The sequence below is a fragment of the Trachypithecus francoisi genome, unplaced genomic scaffold, assembly GCF_009764315.1.
Source record: "Trachypithecus francoisi isolate TF-2019V2 unplaced genomic scaffold, Tfra_2.0 Lachesis_group0, whole genome shotgun sequence".
Lineage (NCBI taxonomy): Eukaryota > Metazoa > Chordata > Mammalia > Primates > Cercopithecidae > Trachypithecus > Trachypithecus francoisi.
Window position 1 is genome coordinate 58,219,300 of NW_022681453.1, and position 12,826 is coordinate 58,232,125.

Here is a 12,826-nt window from a genome sequence, read left to right on the forward strand (position 1 = left end):
TTTAGGCTCCACTGGACCAGTAATGCTGGTCCTCAGCATGTGTGGGGTCAATGGGAAGGAGATACTTATCCCAGGGACACCTAAAGCTGTAGCTGCTCCTTGTCATTTTAGGTTTCTCATGCCAACAGAGCAGCAGGCAAAGAAAGGAGTTCTTACACTTGTAGGAATATCAGATTCTGCCTATTATGAGGAAATAGCACTGCTGCTAGATAATGGGGTCAGAGAATAGGATGCCCAAAGCTCAGGGGATTCAGTGGGGCTCATTTTGGTGTTTCCCAGCCCAATGACAAAAATTATGGGCAATTGCAGCAACGATATTCTGCCCAGTGCACAGTGACCAGGACTTCAAACCTCTAGGGATGATGACCCAGTTACCCCAGCAGACCAGCAAGCTCAATATGCAGGAGTGGTGGTCAAGTATAAGGGCTATTCAGAATGAGTGGTGACACATGGGGACAACGAACACCAATGATGACCTTAGAATTCGTGGTAATGAGGGGGTCTGTAGCTTGTTTCACAAATCCTCTTTCTTAACTTCTTTGTAGAAATTGTGACAGGTAACATCCTAAAAGAAGCAGTATCAGGAGGGAGTGGACTTAATATGGCAGTATCCCCCAGGTCTCAGCATTCCCATACAAGCTGGCCTGACTTCCATATGCCAACACATGCATCTCTTTGCCAAGGGCTTCCTCTGGCTACTGGAGCCTGCTGTAACCACAGGCATGGCAGCCTAGAAGTGCCAGAGTACCAATGCCACATCCCCAACTGCAGCCCTCGACCAGCCCAACATCAGATAAGATGTCATGGAGGACATCAAGATATCATTGTGTCCTCCATTGGCTCCATGTGCTCACAGGGGTAGCTTGGATTTTAACAATTGCTTTCTTGCCTCCTTGCATTCTGTCTTGGTTCACACTCCCCTACAGTACTGTTTGGCATGAAATAAACTACTTGCACTCAAATCCACGACTGAAGATCTGCTTCTTGGGGAGCCCAGGATAAGATGCCCCACGTCTCTCCTCCTTCCCTCGAGGAAGCCTAGTTTCTTGCTTCTGACTGTTTTCCTTCCTTTTCAAGCATGGAAAAACGGACCATTTCGACAGATGTAACAATTTGCTCACTGAATTGCTGCCCATTGTACTTGGAATGAATAATAACAACAACAAAAACCTCCCTAACACAGTCTACCAGACCCCTGCAGTATCTGAGCCCAGCCCGCCTCCAGTCCTGCCCTCACTCACTGCTCCTAGTTTTATTGCAGGCAGCCGACGGCCCTGGGACGTGACCAACTGGGCATTCCACTGGAGACTATATGATCAAACAGCAAACTGTTTATCATGAACGCAGGATGTGGGCAAACTCACGACTGCTCCTGCCGACAGAAGGTTTGCTGGAGGCAATCACTCCCTGGAGCTGAGATTATCTACTGTGACATCTAGAGCCTGTTGTTTGAGGAATGCAGTCTTGCAAGCCTACTCTGGACCGAGCAGCTGACCCCTTCTTCCACCCCGCTTCTCACTGTCTCTTTTGCCAAATTAATATGGAGGGCTATGTAAAGCTCAGGGCTCTTGTCCACTAGAGGCAAGGTGCCCCCTGACCCCATCTTCCAAATATACTCTTTTGCCTCTTATCTTTTATTCCCACGTTCACCCCCTTGGTTCATTCCCCCTAGGTCCGTGCATGCTACAAGTGGCGCTCGAACAGGCGGCAGTCCAAACACAGGGACTATAAGGACATGAACAAAGAAGGTCTGCTGAAGCAGAGGAACTGAAATTGAAAGGTGAACGGTGACCCTGGGACGAGTCTGCCAGCAGTGGATATAAGGTCAGTGCCCTAAAGAGGTACTGGGAGCAGTGCTTTAAAGAAGTACTGGGAACGGGAAGTTTTCTGAATCAGGATAACAAGGGGAAGAATTTGTCTGTTGAAGAAAAAGCATTATGTGCAGTTGCTTAAAGTTCTGTTGAGACAGTCTGGAGCTCAGGTTAATTCACAGGCACTAACTAACCTCCTGCAGAAGCCACAAAATGTTACTATGCATAACCCATGGTTTCCACAGGCAGGCACTCTTGGTGTGGAAAGTTGGGACAGAGCGGGAGAAGGATTAAAACGGGCTCATCAAAAAGGTCTTAAAGTTGATTCTTCTGTTTTCTTCACTTGGAGTTTAGTTCATACTGTACTTCTGCCATTTTCTCCTTATTCTGCAGGACAACAGGCTGAATCTAAAAATCTGAAAGAATATGTTGTCCCACCCACAGCTCCAGTGGAAAATAAAAAACAGGAGAGAGAGGATAAAAATTGACCTATACTCCCTCCTCCAATTGCAGAAACATCTGTACCACCTCCTTCGGTAACAGAAATAGAAACCCCAATACAAAGAATTTTACACTCTGCTGCCATAGCTGGAGAGCCCTCAGGACCTTGTGCTTTTCCTGTTTCCATAATGCCTGATAATTTGTTGAAGGAATTAAAAGCAAGTATGATAAATACTGTCCTACAGAACCCATTCACCTTAGGATTGCTAGAATCTGTATTTGGTGCTGTACGTAATGCAATCGCAGATTGTAAACGTGCACTGGCACCTGTGAGATGTACAAAAAACTTGGGAAATTGTTTCAGAACTTGTCGAGATGTAGGAACTGAGCTTCATTGCTCTTCAATGTTAGCTGAAGCAATGGCTAATTTAGTCGTTGACAAATCTAAAAGGAGCCAAGGGTTAAAACCCTAAAATGGGAAAATGTTATAATTGTGGAAAAACTGGACATTTTAAAAAGGAATGCCACCAGATCTCAGGACAGAAAGGATCTTACAATGCAGTTCCTCCCCACCCCACGGCGGAAAAAACGCCAGGACTTTGTCCTCGCTGTAACAAAGGAAATCACTGGGCTAATCAGTGCCTTTCAAAATTTCATCAGATTGGCACACCCATGTCGGGAAGTGAGACGGGGGGCCTGAACCCAAGCCCCACAAACAATGAGGGCATTCCCAGTCCAAACCTCAACCCTGTTTCAGGGATGAGTTCCCACAGGCACATTGATTCCCTCCCCCCAGGAACACCAGGACATGCAGGATTCGATCTCCCAGTCAGAGAATGGATAATGTTAGTTGGGGGAGACAAACCTATCAAAGTTCCCACTGGTATTTGGGGACTAATTTTAGGCAAAAGCCGCCTTAACTTGCAAGGCATTGCTGGAGTCCCAGGAGTTGTTGACTCTGGTTATGAAGGAGAAATTCAAGTAGTTTTAATGTCACAAGATCTTTGGGGTTTTGAACCGGGAGAATACATTGCTCAATTATTGCTTGTTCCCTGCAAATTACACCCCTCTCCATGAAAGGAGAAATGAGGAAATAAAGGGTTTGGGAGCACAACTACATGGGAAATCTATCTATCCCAACCCATAGCCTCTAATAGACCCACCTGTGTAGTACAAATTAAAGGAAAGAAATTTTATGGGCTTATGGATACGGGAGCTGATGTGTCAGTAATATCTAAAGACAATTGCCCCCATTCTGGCCCTTGTAATTAACTTCTGCATCCTTAGTGGGAGTAGAAACAGCTCAGCGTGTTCAATAGAGTGCTGAGATTTTACCTTGTCTCAGTCCACATGGACAGTCATGTACTTTTCAGCTTTATGTTGCAAATATAGCCATCAATTTATGGGGTTGAGACTTACTTACAGCATGGGATAGGAGACTTTCAAATGAAAACTTTGGTAACCCAGGATTTAAAATATTGAAGAACATGGGATATCAGAGTGGAAAAGGTTTGGGGAGGTTTCTACATTAAAATCGTAACCCAATATCAGTAACTGGAAAAACAGATAGGAAAGGGCTAGGATGTCAGGATTTCTGACGGAGGCCATTGATATTTCTCCTCCGCCCACTGCCTTACCATTAGAATGGCTCTTTCTACCTAATCAAACAGTCAAAACCTTGCACGTTTATCTTTCTTTAATTACACAAATTGCGACTATGGTCAGGCATAGGTCAAAAATGCTTACGGGATGTGATCCTGACAAAATTATTGTTCCTTTAGACTCCCAGCAAAAAGCCACAGCTTGGAAAATGTTGACTGCCTGGCAAACTCTCTTGCAGATTTTGTGGGTGCTATAGATAACCACTACCCCTCAGACAAAATTTTACAGTTTTATAAAATCCATTCTTTCATTCTTCCTGTGATTACTCATCACAAGCCTATTCCAGGTGGACAGACTTATTTTACTGATGGCTCTTCCAAAGGTAATGCTGCTATCTATGGACCTAAACATACTCAAACAGTAATGACCTCTGATGCTTTAGCTCAACACTCAGAGCTAATTGCAGTCATTCAGGTTTTACAGCTCACAGCTTCAGATCCTATCAACATTGTCTGTGATTCAGCTTATGTTGTAAATGTAACCAGTTGCATAGAAGCTGCTACAGTTAAAAGTACACTAGACCCAGAACTGCTTAATTTGTTTCACTTATTCTCATATGCTGCATGCTACATGCCAAACAGGTGAGACAGCTGGTCATGTACAGCGACACTGTCTGTCATCATTTGCTCATATGGGGATACCTAAACAATTAAAAACTGACAAGGGACCTGCTTATGCTAGTCATGCTTTTCAAAATTTCTTACGGCTTTGGGCTGTAACCCATAAAACAGGAATTCCTTATAATCCTAGAGACCAAGGCATTATAGGATGGGCACATCAAGTATTACAATGCATGTCGCAAAAACAAAAAGGGGACATAGGAGGCCAACTACCACCTCAATCAAAACTACATTTAGCCTTATTTACTTTAAATTTTTTGACTCCTGGTATGGATGGTTAGATTCCAGCAGAAACACATGGCAAATGTTAGAGGAAAAGAGGAAAGTTTATCCACGAGTGTTATGGAAATGCCCGGAAGAAGGACAATGGAAAGATCCAGTGAATTTACTGACATGGGAAAGAAGGGATGCTTGTGTTTTTACAGGAGATGGACAAACCATGTGGGTGCCCTCAAGGTGTGTGCGACCATAGAATGGGAGACTGGAGGAACCCAGGTTGGCAAACCATGGGCCCAGTCCTTCTGATATGAGCCATGAGTCAGCCGAGCCTGAGTGCAAAGCCGAAGAGAAGGCCGACCAGAGTCACAACACAGTACTAATGTTACATTTGTAAAGAATATCACCACACAATTTACAGTTTGTGTTTTTAATCCTTATGTCTTTTGGGCAGCTAAGAAGGACCAGCTCCAGTTAAATAATACCCACTTGACCTGTACATCTTGCCAGTTATATCACTGCATTAATCATAGCACATTGCAAAATACGTAATATCTCTACTTTGATGATTTTAGGTCTCATCCCTGGGCTATGGATTCCTGTTAATCTGTCTGAGCCTTGGGCTCCCACACCTGCTTTGCACTTTGTAAAACTTCTTCTAGCTCAGCTAACTCATTGTGTCCGTGGAGCCTTAGGCATGATCATTTTTGCTGTTGTTTCTTTGGTCACACTAATAGCTTCTGTTGTGAAGTCTCCTGTAGCTTTGCGTAGTTCTATTCAAGCAGCTCAGTACGTGGAGAACTGGACGCACACAGCCAACCAAGCTTGGCTACTTCGGAATAAAATTAACACTGAGTTACAAATTGAAGTGGCAATGTTATAAGCCATGTTTCTATGCTTAGGGGAACAAGTACAAAGCTTGCAATTGCAGCAGCAATTGCGTTGTCATTTTACTGACACTCATATTTGTGTAACCGACTTAGAATATAACCAAAGTGAGTATCTGCGGGACCTTGTGAAAGCCCATTTTCAGGGAGCTTTCACATCCAACATCACCTTTGATATTGGCGAATTACAAAACAAAATTCTTGATTTAAATAGGCAAACTCAAGAATTTCAGCCTTCTTTAGAAGGCTGGACCGAATTCCAGCAAGGCCTGAAGAGCATCAACCCTTGGAATTATCTAAAGCACCGCAGTTACACCTTTTATGTGGTTCTTGGAATAGTGTTGTTTTGTCTCTGTCTTCTATTTATAGTCTGTAAAATCAGATGGACTGCCAGTTGGAGAATGAGAGCTGACCAGCCTGGCCTTACGTTCTTTTATTTAATTCATAAACAGACAGGGGGATTTGCAGGGAGCCGAAGGCCCATGGGACGTGACCAGCTCCACGTTCCACTGGAGGCTATATGATCAAACAGCAAAGTGTTTATCATGAACACAGGATGTGGGCAAACTCGCGACTGCTCCCACCGACAGAAGGTTTGCTGAAGGCATTCACTCCCTGGTGCTGAGGTTATCTACTGTGACATCTAGAGCCTGTTATTCCAGGAATGCAGTCTTGCAAGCCTACTCTGGACCTAGCAGCTGACCCCTTCTTCCACCCCGCCTTGTCACTATCTCTTTTGCCTAACAAATATGGAGGGCTGCGTAAAGCTCAGGGCCCTTGTCCATTAGAGGCAAGGTGCCCCCGACCCCTTCTTCCAAATATACTCTTTTGTCCTTGTCTTTTATTCCCACATTTGCCCCCTTTTTTCAGTGCCCCTTGGTCTGTGTGGGTTACATAGTGGCGCTCCTAACGGTGACAGTATTGGGTGTTCCACATTTTATGAACACCCTTCCCATCATTTGTCATTTGGTAAATTATTGCTCATCCTTCAGATTTTAGCTTTCAAGCCATTTCCTTGGAGAAATCTCCTCCAAACCTCCTCATATCGACCATTTCCCTCTACTTTTCTTCTTCAAAGGACACTCTGCTTTTCCATTTTATGCTTATAGTAAGTCGCCTTCATATATTTACTGGTGTGTTTATCTGATTAATATCTTTCTCCCAACTAAACTGCACAGAAATGTTGAGATGAGCCCTGAAGTTCTCCAAGGCAGATGGATGGTGGCAGTGAAGTTGTGATAAGAAGAAGGAAGGGCAAGAGGGGGCATGGCCAGAAGCCCACAGGTCCCTGGCTGATGGAAACATGAGGTGTGAAGAGGGCCAGCATTTTCAGAAACTTTGAGTGTCGTTTTCCCTCTTGACCCCACAACCCCCTCCACCTAGGTCCTCATTTCCCTGCACCAAAATATTTTGTCAAGGCCAGCTATGCACCTCCAAGTGGCTAAATCCCAGGGTCTATGGTCACTCCTCATTCTCTCTTGGCCCATCAGCAGCAGTAGACACAGCTGTGGCCCCTACCTTCCTGAAGCCCTCTCTTCCCCTTGCAGACTGCTCCTCTGCTTCTCCTCCCTTGGCAGACGCTCCTTCCCAGTCTCCTTTGCTGGTGTCTCCTGACTGCCTCCACCTCTGAATGCTGTGGGCTCCCCAGGTTCAGGCCTGGGTCTCCGCTTCTCTGACCACAATCACTCCCTTGGTGATGTCATTCTGATGTACACAGGTTTTAAATGTCTCCTGTAAGTCAACAACTCCCAAATCAGTATTACTAGCTTGACCTCCTTCCTGGACGCCTGACTCTATATTCAGCTGCCTGCCTGCAAGCTCCCCTTAGAGACTGTAGATATGTCAAACTCCACATGATCCAAAGCAATCTCCTGACTCTCTTCTCACCCCACCCTGATCCTCCTCCTTTTTTCCTCACCCCAGTAAATGACAACTCTGTCTGTCCATGAGCTCAGGCCAAAACCTTTGTGTTCCCTCGACTCCTCCCCATGTCCAATTCATCACCATTGTCAGAAGCGGTCCTCCTGTTTCTTCCCTTGCCTTCTTGCAGCTCTTTCTCAACACTGCAGCCTCAGCAGTCTTTGGAAAGGAGAGTCAGGTCATGTCACTTCTTGGTTAAAAAGATTTCAGTGACTTGCATCTACTCAGAACAAATCCAAAGTCCCAACAGCAGTGCACACAAGGCCCTACCTGATCTGCCCCAACCAACTCTCTACTCTCCCTCCTCATCTCTGACCCCTCTCCTTCTCGCACCCTTGGCTACACTTTCCCTGGTTTCCCTGATGTTCCTTACATGTGACAAGCTCACTCCTGCCCCCAGGGTCTTTGCACCATTGCTTTTCCTGCCTGCAGTACTTTTTGCAGATGTCCCCAAGACTTGCTCCCTCATTTCTTCAGAGTTCTGCTCAAATATCAGCGTCTCCATAATACCTTCCTTGACTGACCTATTATCAGTGGCAACCCCATGTCCCCAGAGCCTCCTATGCCCTTAACCTGCATTTTAAAATTTCACAGCACCTATCCCCATCTCATTTTCTATATTCACTTATTTATTTGTTTATTGCCCATCTCCCTGGCTAGAACCTGAGTTCCATGAAAGTGAGAACTGTATGCCCAGCTCACCTCTGCAGCTGAGAACAGGCCCTGCTAAAGGAATAAATGAGAATCTGCTCAATAAATATTTATAGATTAAACCAATGAGTAAGTGGATTTATATTTACTTCCAGTGGATCTCAGGGATATGTTCAAGACGTCATCTAGTAATAAGAGTTGTGAACTGGGATTCTGAGGAAACAGTTCATTCCTGACTCCTTACTGACCCTTTTGTATGTTTTCAAAGCAAACATGCAAAGCATGAAGACCTTCAAAAACCCTTCTCTTCCCTCTCAAATCCTGATTCAGCTTGCAAAGGGCAAAAGAGCCCTTCCTTTTCTTGTAAGAGACCTCAGTTTCTTAGATGGTTTCCCTATATGACCTTGGTCAATCCAGGTACTCTCATTGGGCCTCATTTTCTCCTTCTGTAAAGCCTCCAAGATCTTCCAGCTCTGACGTTCTATGGTTCATTTCCACCTGAGATGGCTGTGGCACTTTGACCTCACTAGGGGAAGCATTTCAGATAAGCAGGCCCTGCTATCTCGGGAGCCTTTCTCTTCACCTCCATCCCTTCATGTGAAACCCAACACCACAGTTTCTGAGACGGCCTCCTCATTGATAAAGTGTTCCCTGATTTCTCAATGAGCTTGCACACTGTAGCTGCAGTGATAATGGGCTATATCTGGCCTGCCGGAATCTTGCCCATGTTCCAGTCAGTGCTGTGGCTATCAGTTGTCTGCTGAGCATGAATGGCCAGAGGCAGAAAAAGGACAAGGAGCCGTGCTGTTGAGAAGTGGAAGTGATTAACTTATGTCGCATGCTCCAGCAGGAGTATCAGCCAGCGATAGGTGAATGAATGTATGTTGACAGCTGCCTTGGAGTTCACACCATACCATCAGCACTCTGCAGGAAACAGATTATTCCAGGGTTTGAGAGCTCGTTGACAGCTGGAGCTTTCTGATAAAGTTGTCAGAAAGTGAAAAGGACAGTCCCAGGAAATTGTAAGTTTCCTGTCCTTGGAGGTATTCTGGTAGAGGAGGAGAAGTGGTGGATGGGATGTTGTAGACGAGGTTGAAAGTGCACTGATGGGCTGGCTGCGGTGGCTCACACCTTTAATCCTAGCACTTTCAGAGGCTGAGGCAGGCGGATTGCTTGAGCTCAGGAGTTCAAGACCAGCCTGGGCAACATGGTAAAACCCCGTTTCTACTAAAAATACAAAAAATTAGCTGGGTGTGGTGGTGTGTGCCTGTAATCCCAGCTACACGGGAGGCTGAGGCACAAGAATGTCTTGAACCCAGGAGGCAAAGTTTGCAGTGAGCTGAGATCATGCCACTGCACTCCTACCTGAGTGACAGACGAGACTCTGTCTCATGAAAGAAAGAAGAAAGCAAGAAAGAAAGAAAGAAAGAAAGAAAGAGAGAGAGAAAGAAAGAAGGAAAGAAAGTGTCCTTTTCTGCGCTCAGGGGCTCAGGGCCGAGGTATATCTGTCTGGGCATCAGTTGGGGCCCCAGGAAATTGTGGAATGAAGGAAAGGTGGCATAAGCAAGTTGGGCTAAACTCCTAGAAGAAGAGCCAGGATCCAGGTGTCAGGAAAGGGCAAAATCCAGAGATAGTCAGAAGAGCAAGGAATTCAGGGTGGGAAGCAAGTATTCACAATAGAGGAAATGAGATAAAGTAAAAACAAGTCAAGATCAACTAGGATCAGAGGACAGTAGGTCCAAGTGGTCACTTATAAGCTGGAAAGGGTATGATGCCAGGTGCCTTGGCCTTGATTTAAAAATGACCAGAAGTAGGGTGTATGTTGTGTCTTGCTGATAACACTGCACTGCAGAACACCAACAATCATCTTTTCAGGAAGGCCAATTCAGAAAAAACAGAAAGACTCATGGGCCATGTTTACCACCACCTAAAATGAAATACTTTTGTTAACTCTCATGAAAAAAAAAAAAATACAGATATTCTTGTAACTTGGATTACATACTTTGTGCAATGTCACTTAGAAAATTGGTCCTACTTTTGGCCACTTTGATGTTACTCTCCAGGCCTATTTGAGGAGCCATGAGGTGGCAACTTCCTAATCTTTCACCTTATTATAGCCCAAGCAATGAGCTATACAGACCCTTGTGGTCTGTCCACATGATCTCATCTCTGCTGTAGAATTTCATCAAGTGGAATTTCAACTTTGGAGAAAGCAATATAAACTACATGGTTGCGTAAGGAGTCCACAAGTCTGAATACTTGTTCTGTTAACAGCCCCACCCCTCTCTTTTTCACTTTGATTTGCATGTAGTTTTCAGTCAGGCCAGAAAAAGCACTTAAAGCTCTCCATTCCATGACCCCCACCCTCCCAAAGGCATGAGCTCTGTTGGTCTTTGGCGTCAGCCTGAAAGATTATGCACGTTCTCTGTTTCTACCCAAGCATGTCACAGGAGAGAGCCTGACCTGGGTGGGGTGAGATGAGGAAACTGGATGACTTCCCAGCCTCTCATGAGTCAGGTGTTCATGGCCTCATTCTTTTATTCAGAGAGGATTCCTGGAACATAACCCATTTTCTGATATCAATGCAAAAACACCTTTAGTGCCAGTGGCGCCCTTTGGGGTCACATCGATGGACCCTACAGGCAGCGTCCTCTTCAGAATGGGAGAGATGGCCCGGGAGAAGCAGCCAGGAGGCCCTCTTTGCAGAGTCTCTGGGGTGATGGTGCAAAGTTTAAGTTTTATTCTAAGAGCAATGGGAAGTTATTAGAGAATTTAATGCAGACAGGCCATGATCTGATAACCATTTTTAGAAGATATCTCTGTCCACAGCATGGGTGATGAAATCGAGGGAGGGAGGGGATGAGGGAGACCAGTTAGGAGGCTACTGAGGTCTCCATCCATTCACGTATTCGTTCATTCTCCAAATATTTCCTGTACTCCAACTGTATGGGCAGCAGGCACTGGGGATGAGGCTTCCTACCCTGCCAGAGCTTAGGGGTGAGAACGACAATAAAAAAGTAAACAACTAAACAGAAGAGATCATTTCAAAGTGTGATCAGTGCTATGCAGAACATGAAACAGGGTGCTGTGATAAAAGGGACTGGAAGGGAGGTGACAGTTGCTTCAGAGGGCTGATGGGACAGCCTTTCTGAGGAAATGGTATTTGTGGAGACCTAATAATGGGATTGTGTGAGTCATATGAAAGTGTGGAGTGGGGGTGGGGGTGTGTTACAGGCAGAGGAAACCATGAGTGCAAAGGCCTTGAGGCAGGAATGAACTTGGCTTATGACGGGGGAGTGGAGTCTAGGAAGAGAGGTCAGCAGGGGCCAAGCTAGGCAGCTCCTTGAAGCTCCCAGTCAGGAGCTGGGTTTTACTCTGAGAGGATGAGGAGCCTTAACAGAGGGTCCAATGATAGAATCCAGGGGCTAGCAAACTATAGCCCACAGGTCACGTCAGCCCACCTCCTGTTTGTGTAAATAAAGTTTTATTGGAACACAGCCTCACCCATTCATTTACATGTTGTCTGTGGCTGCTTTCACACTATAAGGCAGAGCTGAGTAGTTTTGACAGAAACCAACTGGCCCACAAAGCCTAAAATACTTTCTCTCTTTCTGGCCTTTTGCAGGAAAGTTTGCTGATGCCTGATTTAGTTTGTGTTTTCAGAAGGTGACTGACTGTGGCTGCTGCGTGGGGTGGCATCATGACATGGAGCTACAAGGCCACTGTGGGACAAGAGATGAAAATGAGGTCTCTCCTTTGCATCCGTGCCTGTCAATTGATGTTTCCTTCTCCCTCTCTCCCTCCATCAGACAGAGGGAGATGGTCGCTTGGCCTGGTGGGCTTATCTTTCTGGGTGCACACTGCTTCTAAGGACAGAGGCTGCCCGACACACGGTGGCCAGCCAGGCGGACTCTGCTTTGCCAGTGAACTTGGCAAGAGGAGTTCACTGCTGCTTGTGGAGCCTCCACCCAAACCATAACTGCCTGTCTTTTGTCTGTGACACCTCGTCACCTATTTGGTGCTTAGGAGACAGCGTGGGCCAAGCAGCTGCTTCCCATTCCCCGCTTGTCCCATGTCAGCAGCTGGTCATGATTGCCAAGCGTGCCCACACCACTCCCAGCAGACGGCAAGAGGCGCTGTGAGAAAAGGATCTAGTGTCCAAATTGCAGGGCAGATTGCTTTTGTTTTGTTTCTTAAGAAAAACATGAAATAAGTAAAATAGTTGAGTACTGTGTTAGAAAACTAACCCCAAACATCTGGGTTTTTGGTACTATGGTAGCTTATTTTCATTCTTTTGTTTCTAACTGATAAATATTCACAAACTAATTGAGTTGGTACAATTTTTTAAAGAAGGAAAACCATCTGCATTATGTAAAGACATGGTGAGGATGAGGGCAGGGACAAGAACAGAAGATTTGGAATGATAACACAGCTGTCCCCAAGTAGCTCTCTCTGGTGGAGCTTATTTCAACCAGCATTTATTGAGCACCTACTCTGTGCCAACTATTGTCAGGTACTGGGGAAACTGAGTGGAATAAAACAAGGTCCCTGCTACCTGGGCACTCACAATCAGATAACAATGACTGTAAGAGTCGCAATATGACAAAATAACCAAAAC

At 45.5% G+C, this 12,826-nt stretch overlaps 1 long non-coding RNA gene across 1 annotated transcript; it reads left to right on the plus strand.

The window, feature by feature from the left end:
- Positions 1-1,252: 1,252 nt before the first annotated feature.
- LOC117076539 lies at positions 1,253-8,336 on the plus strand. The gene is made up of 5 exons (XR_004434402.1): positions 1,253-1,385; positions 1,673-1,824; positions 6,090-6,230; positions 6,816-6,945; positions 8,218-8,336. It is a non-coding gene; the product is annotated as an uncharacterized LOC117076539 (long non-coding RNA).
- The last annotated feature ends 4,490 nt before the right edge of the window (positions 8,337-12,826 follow it).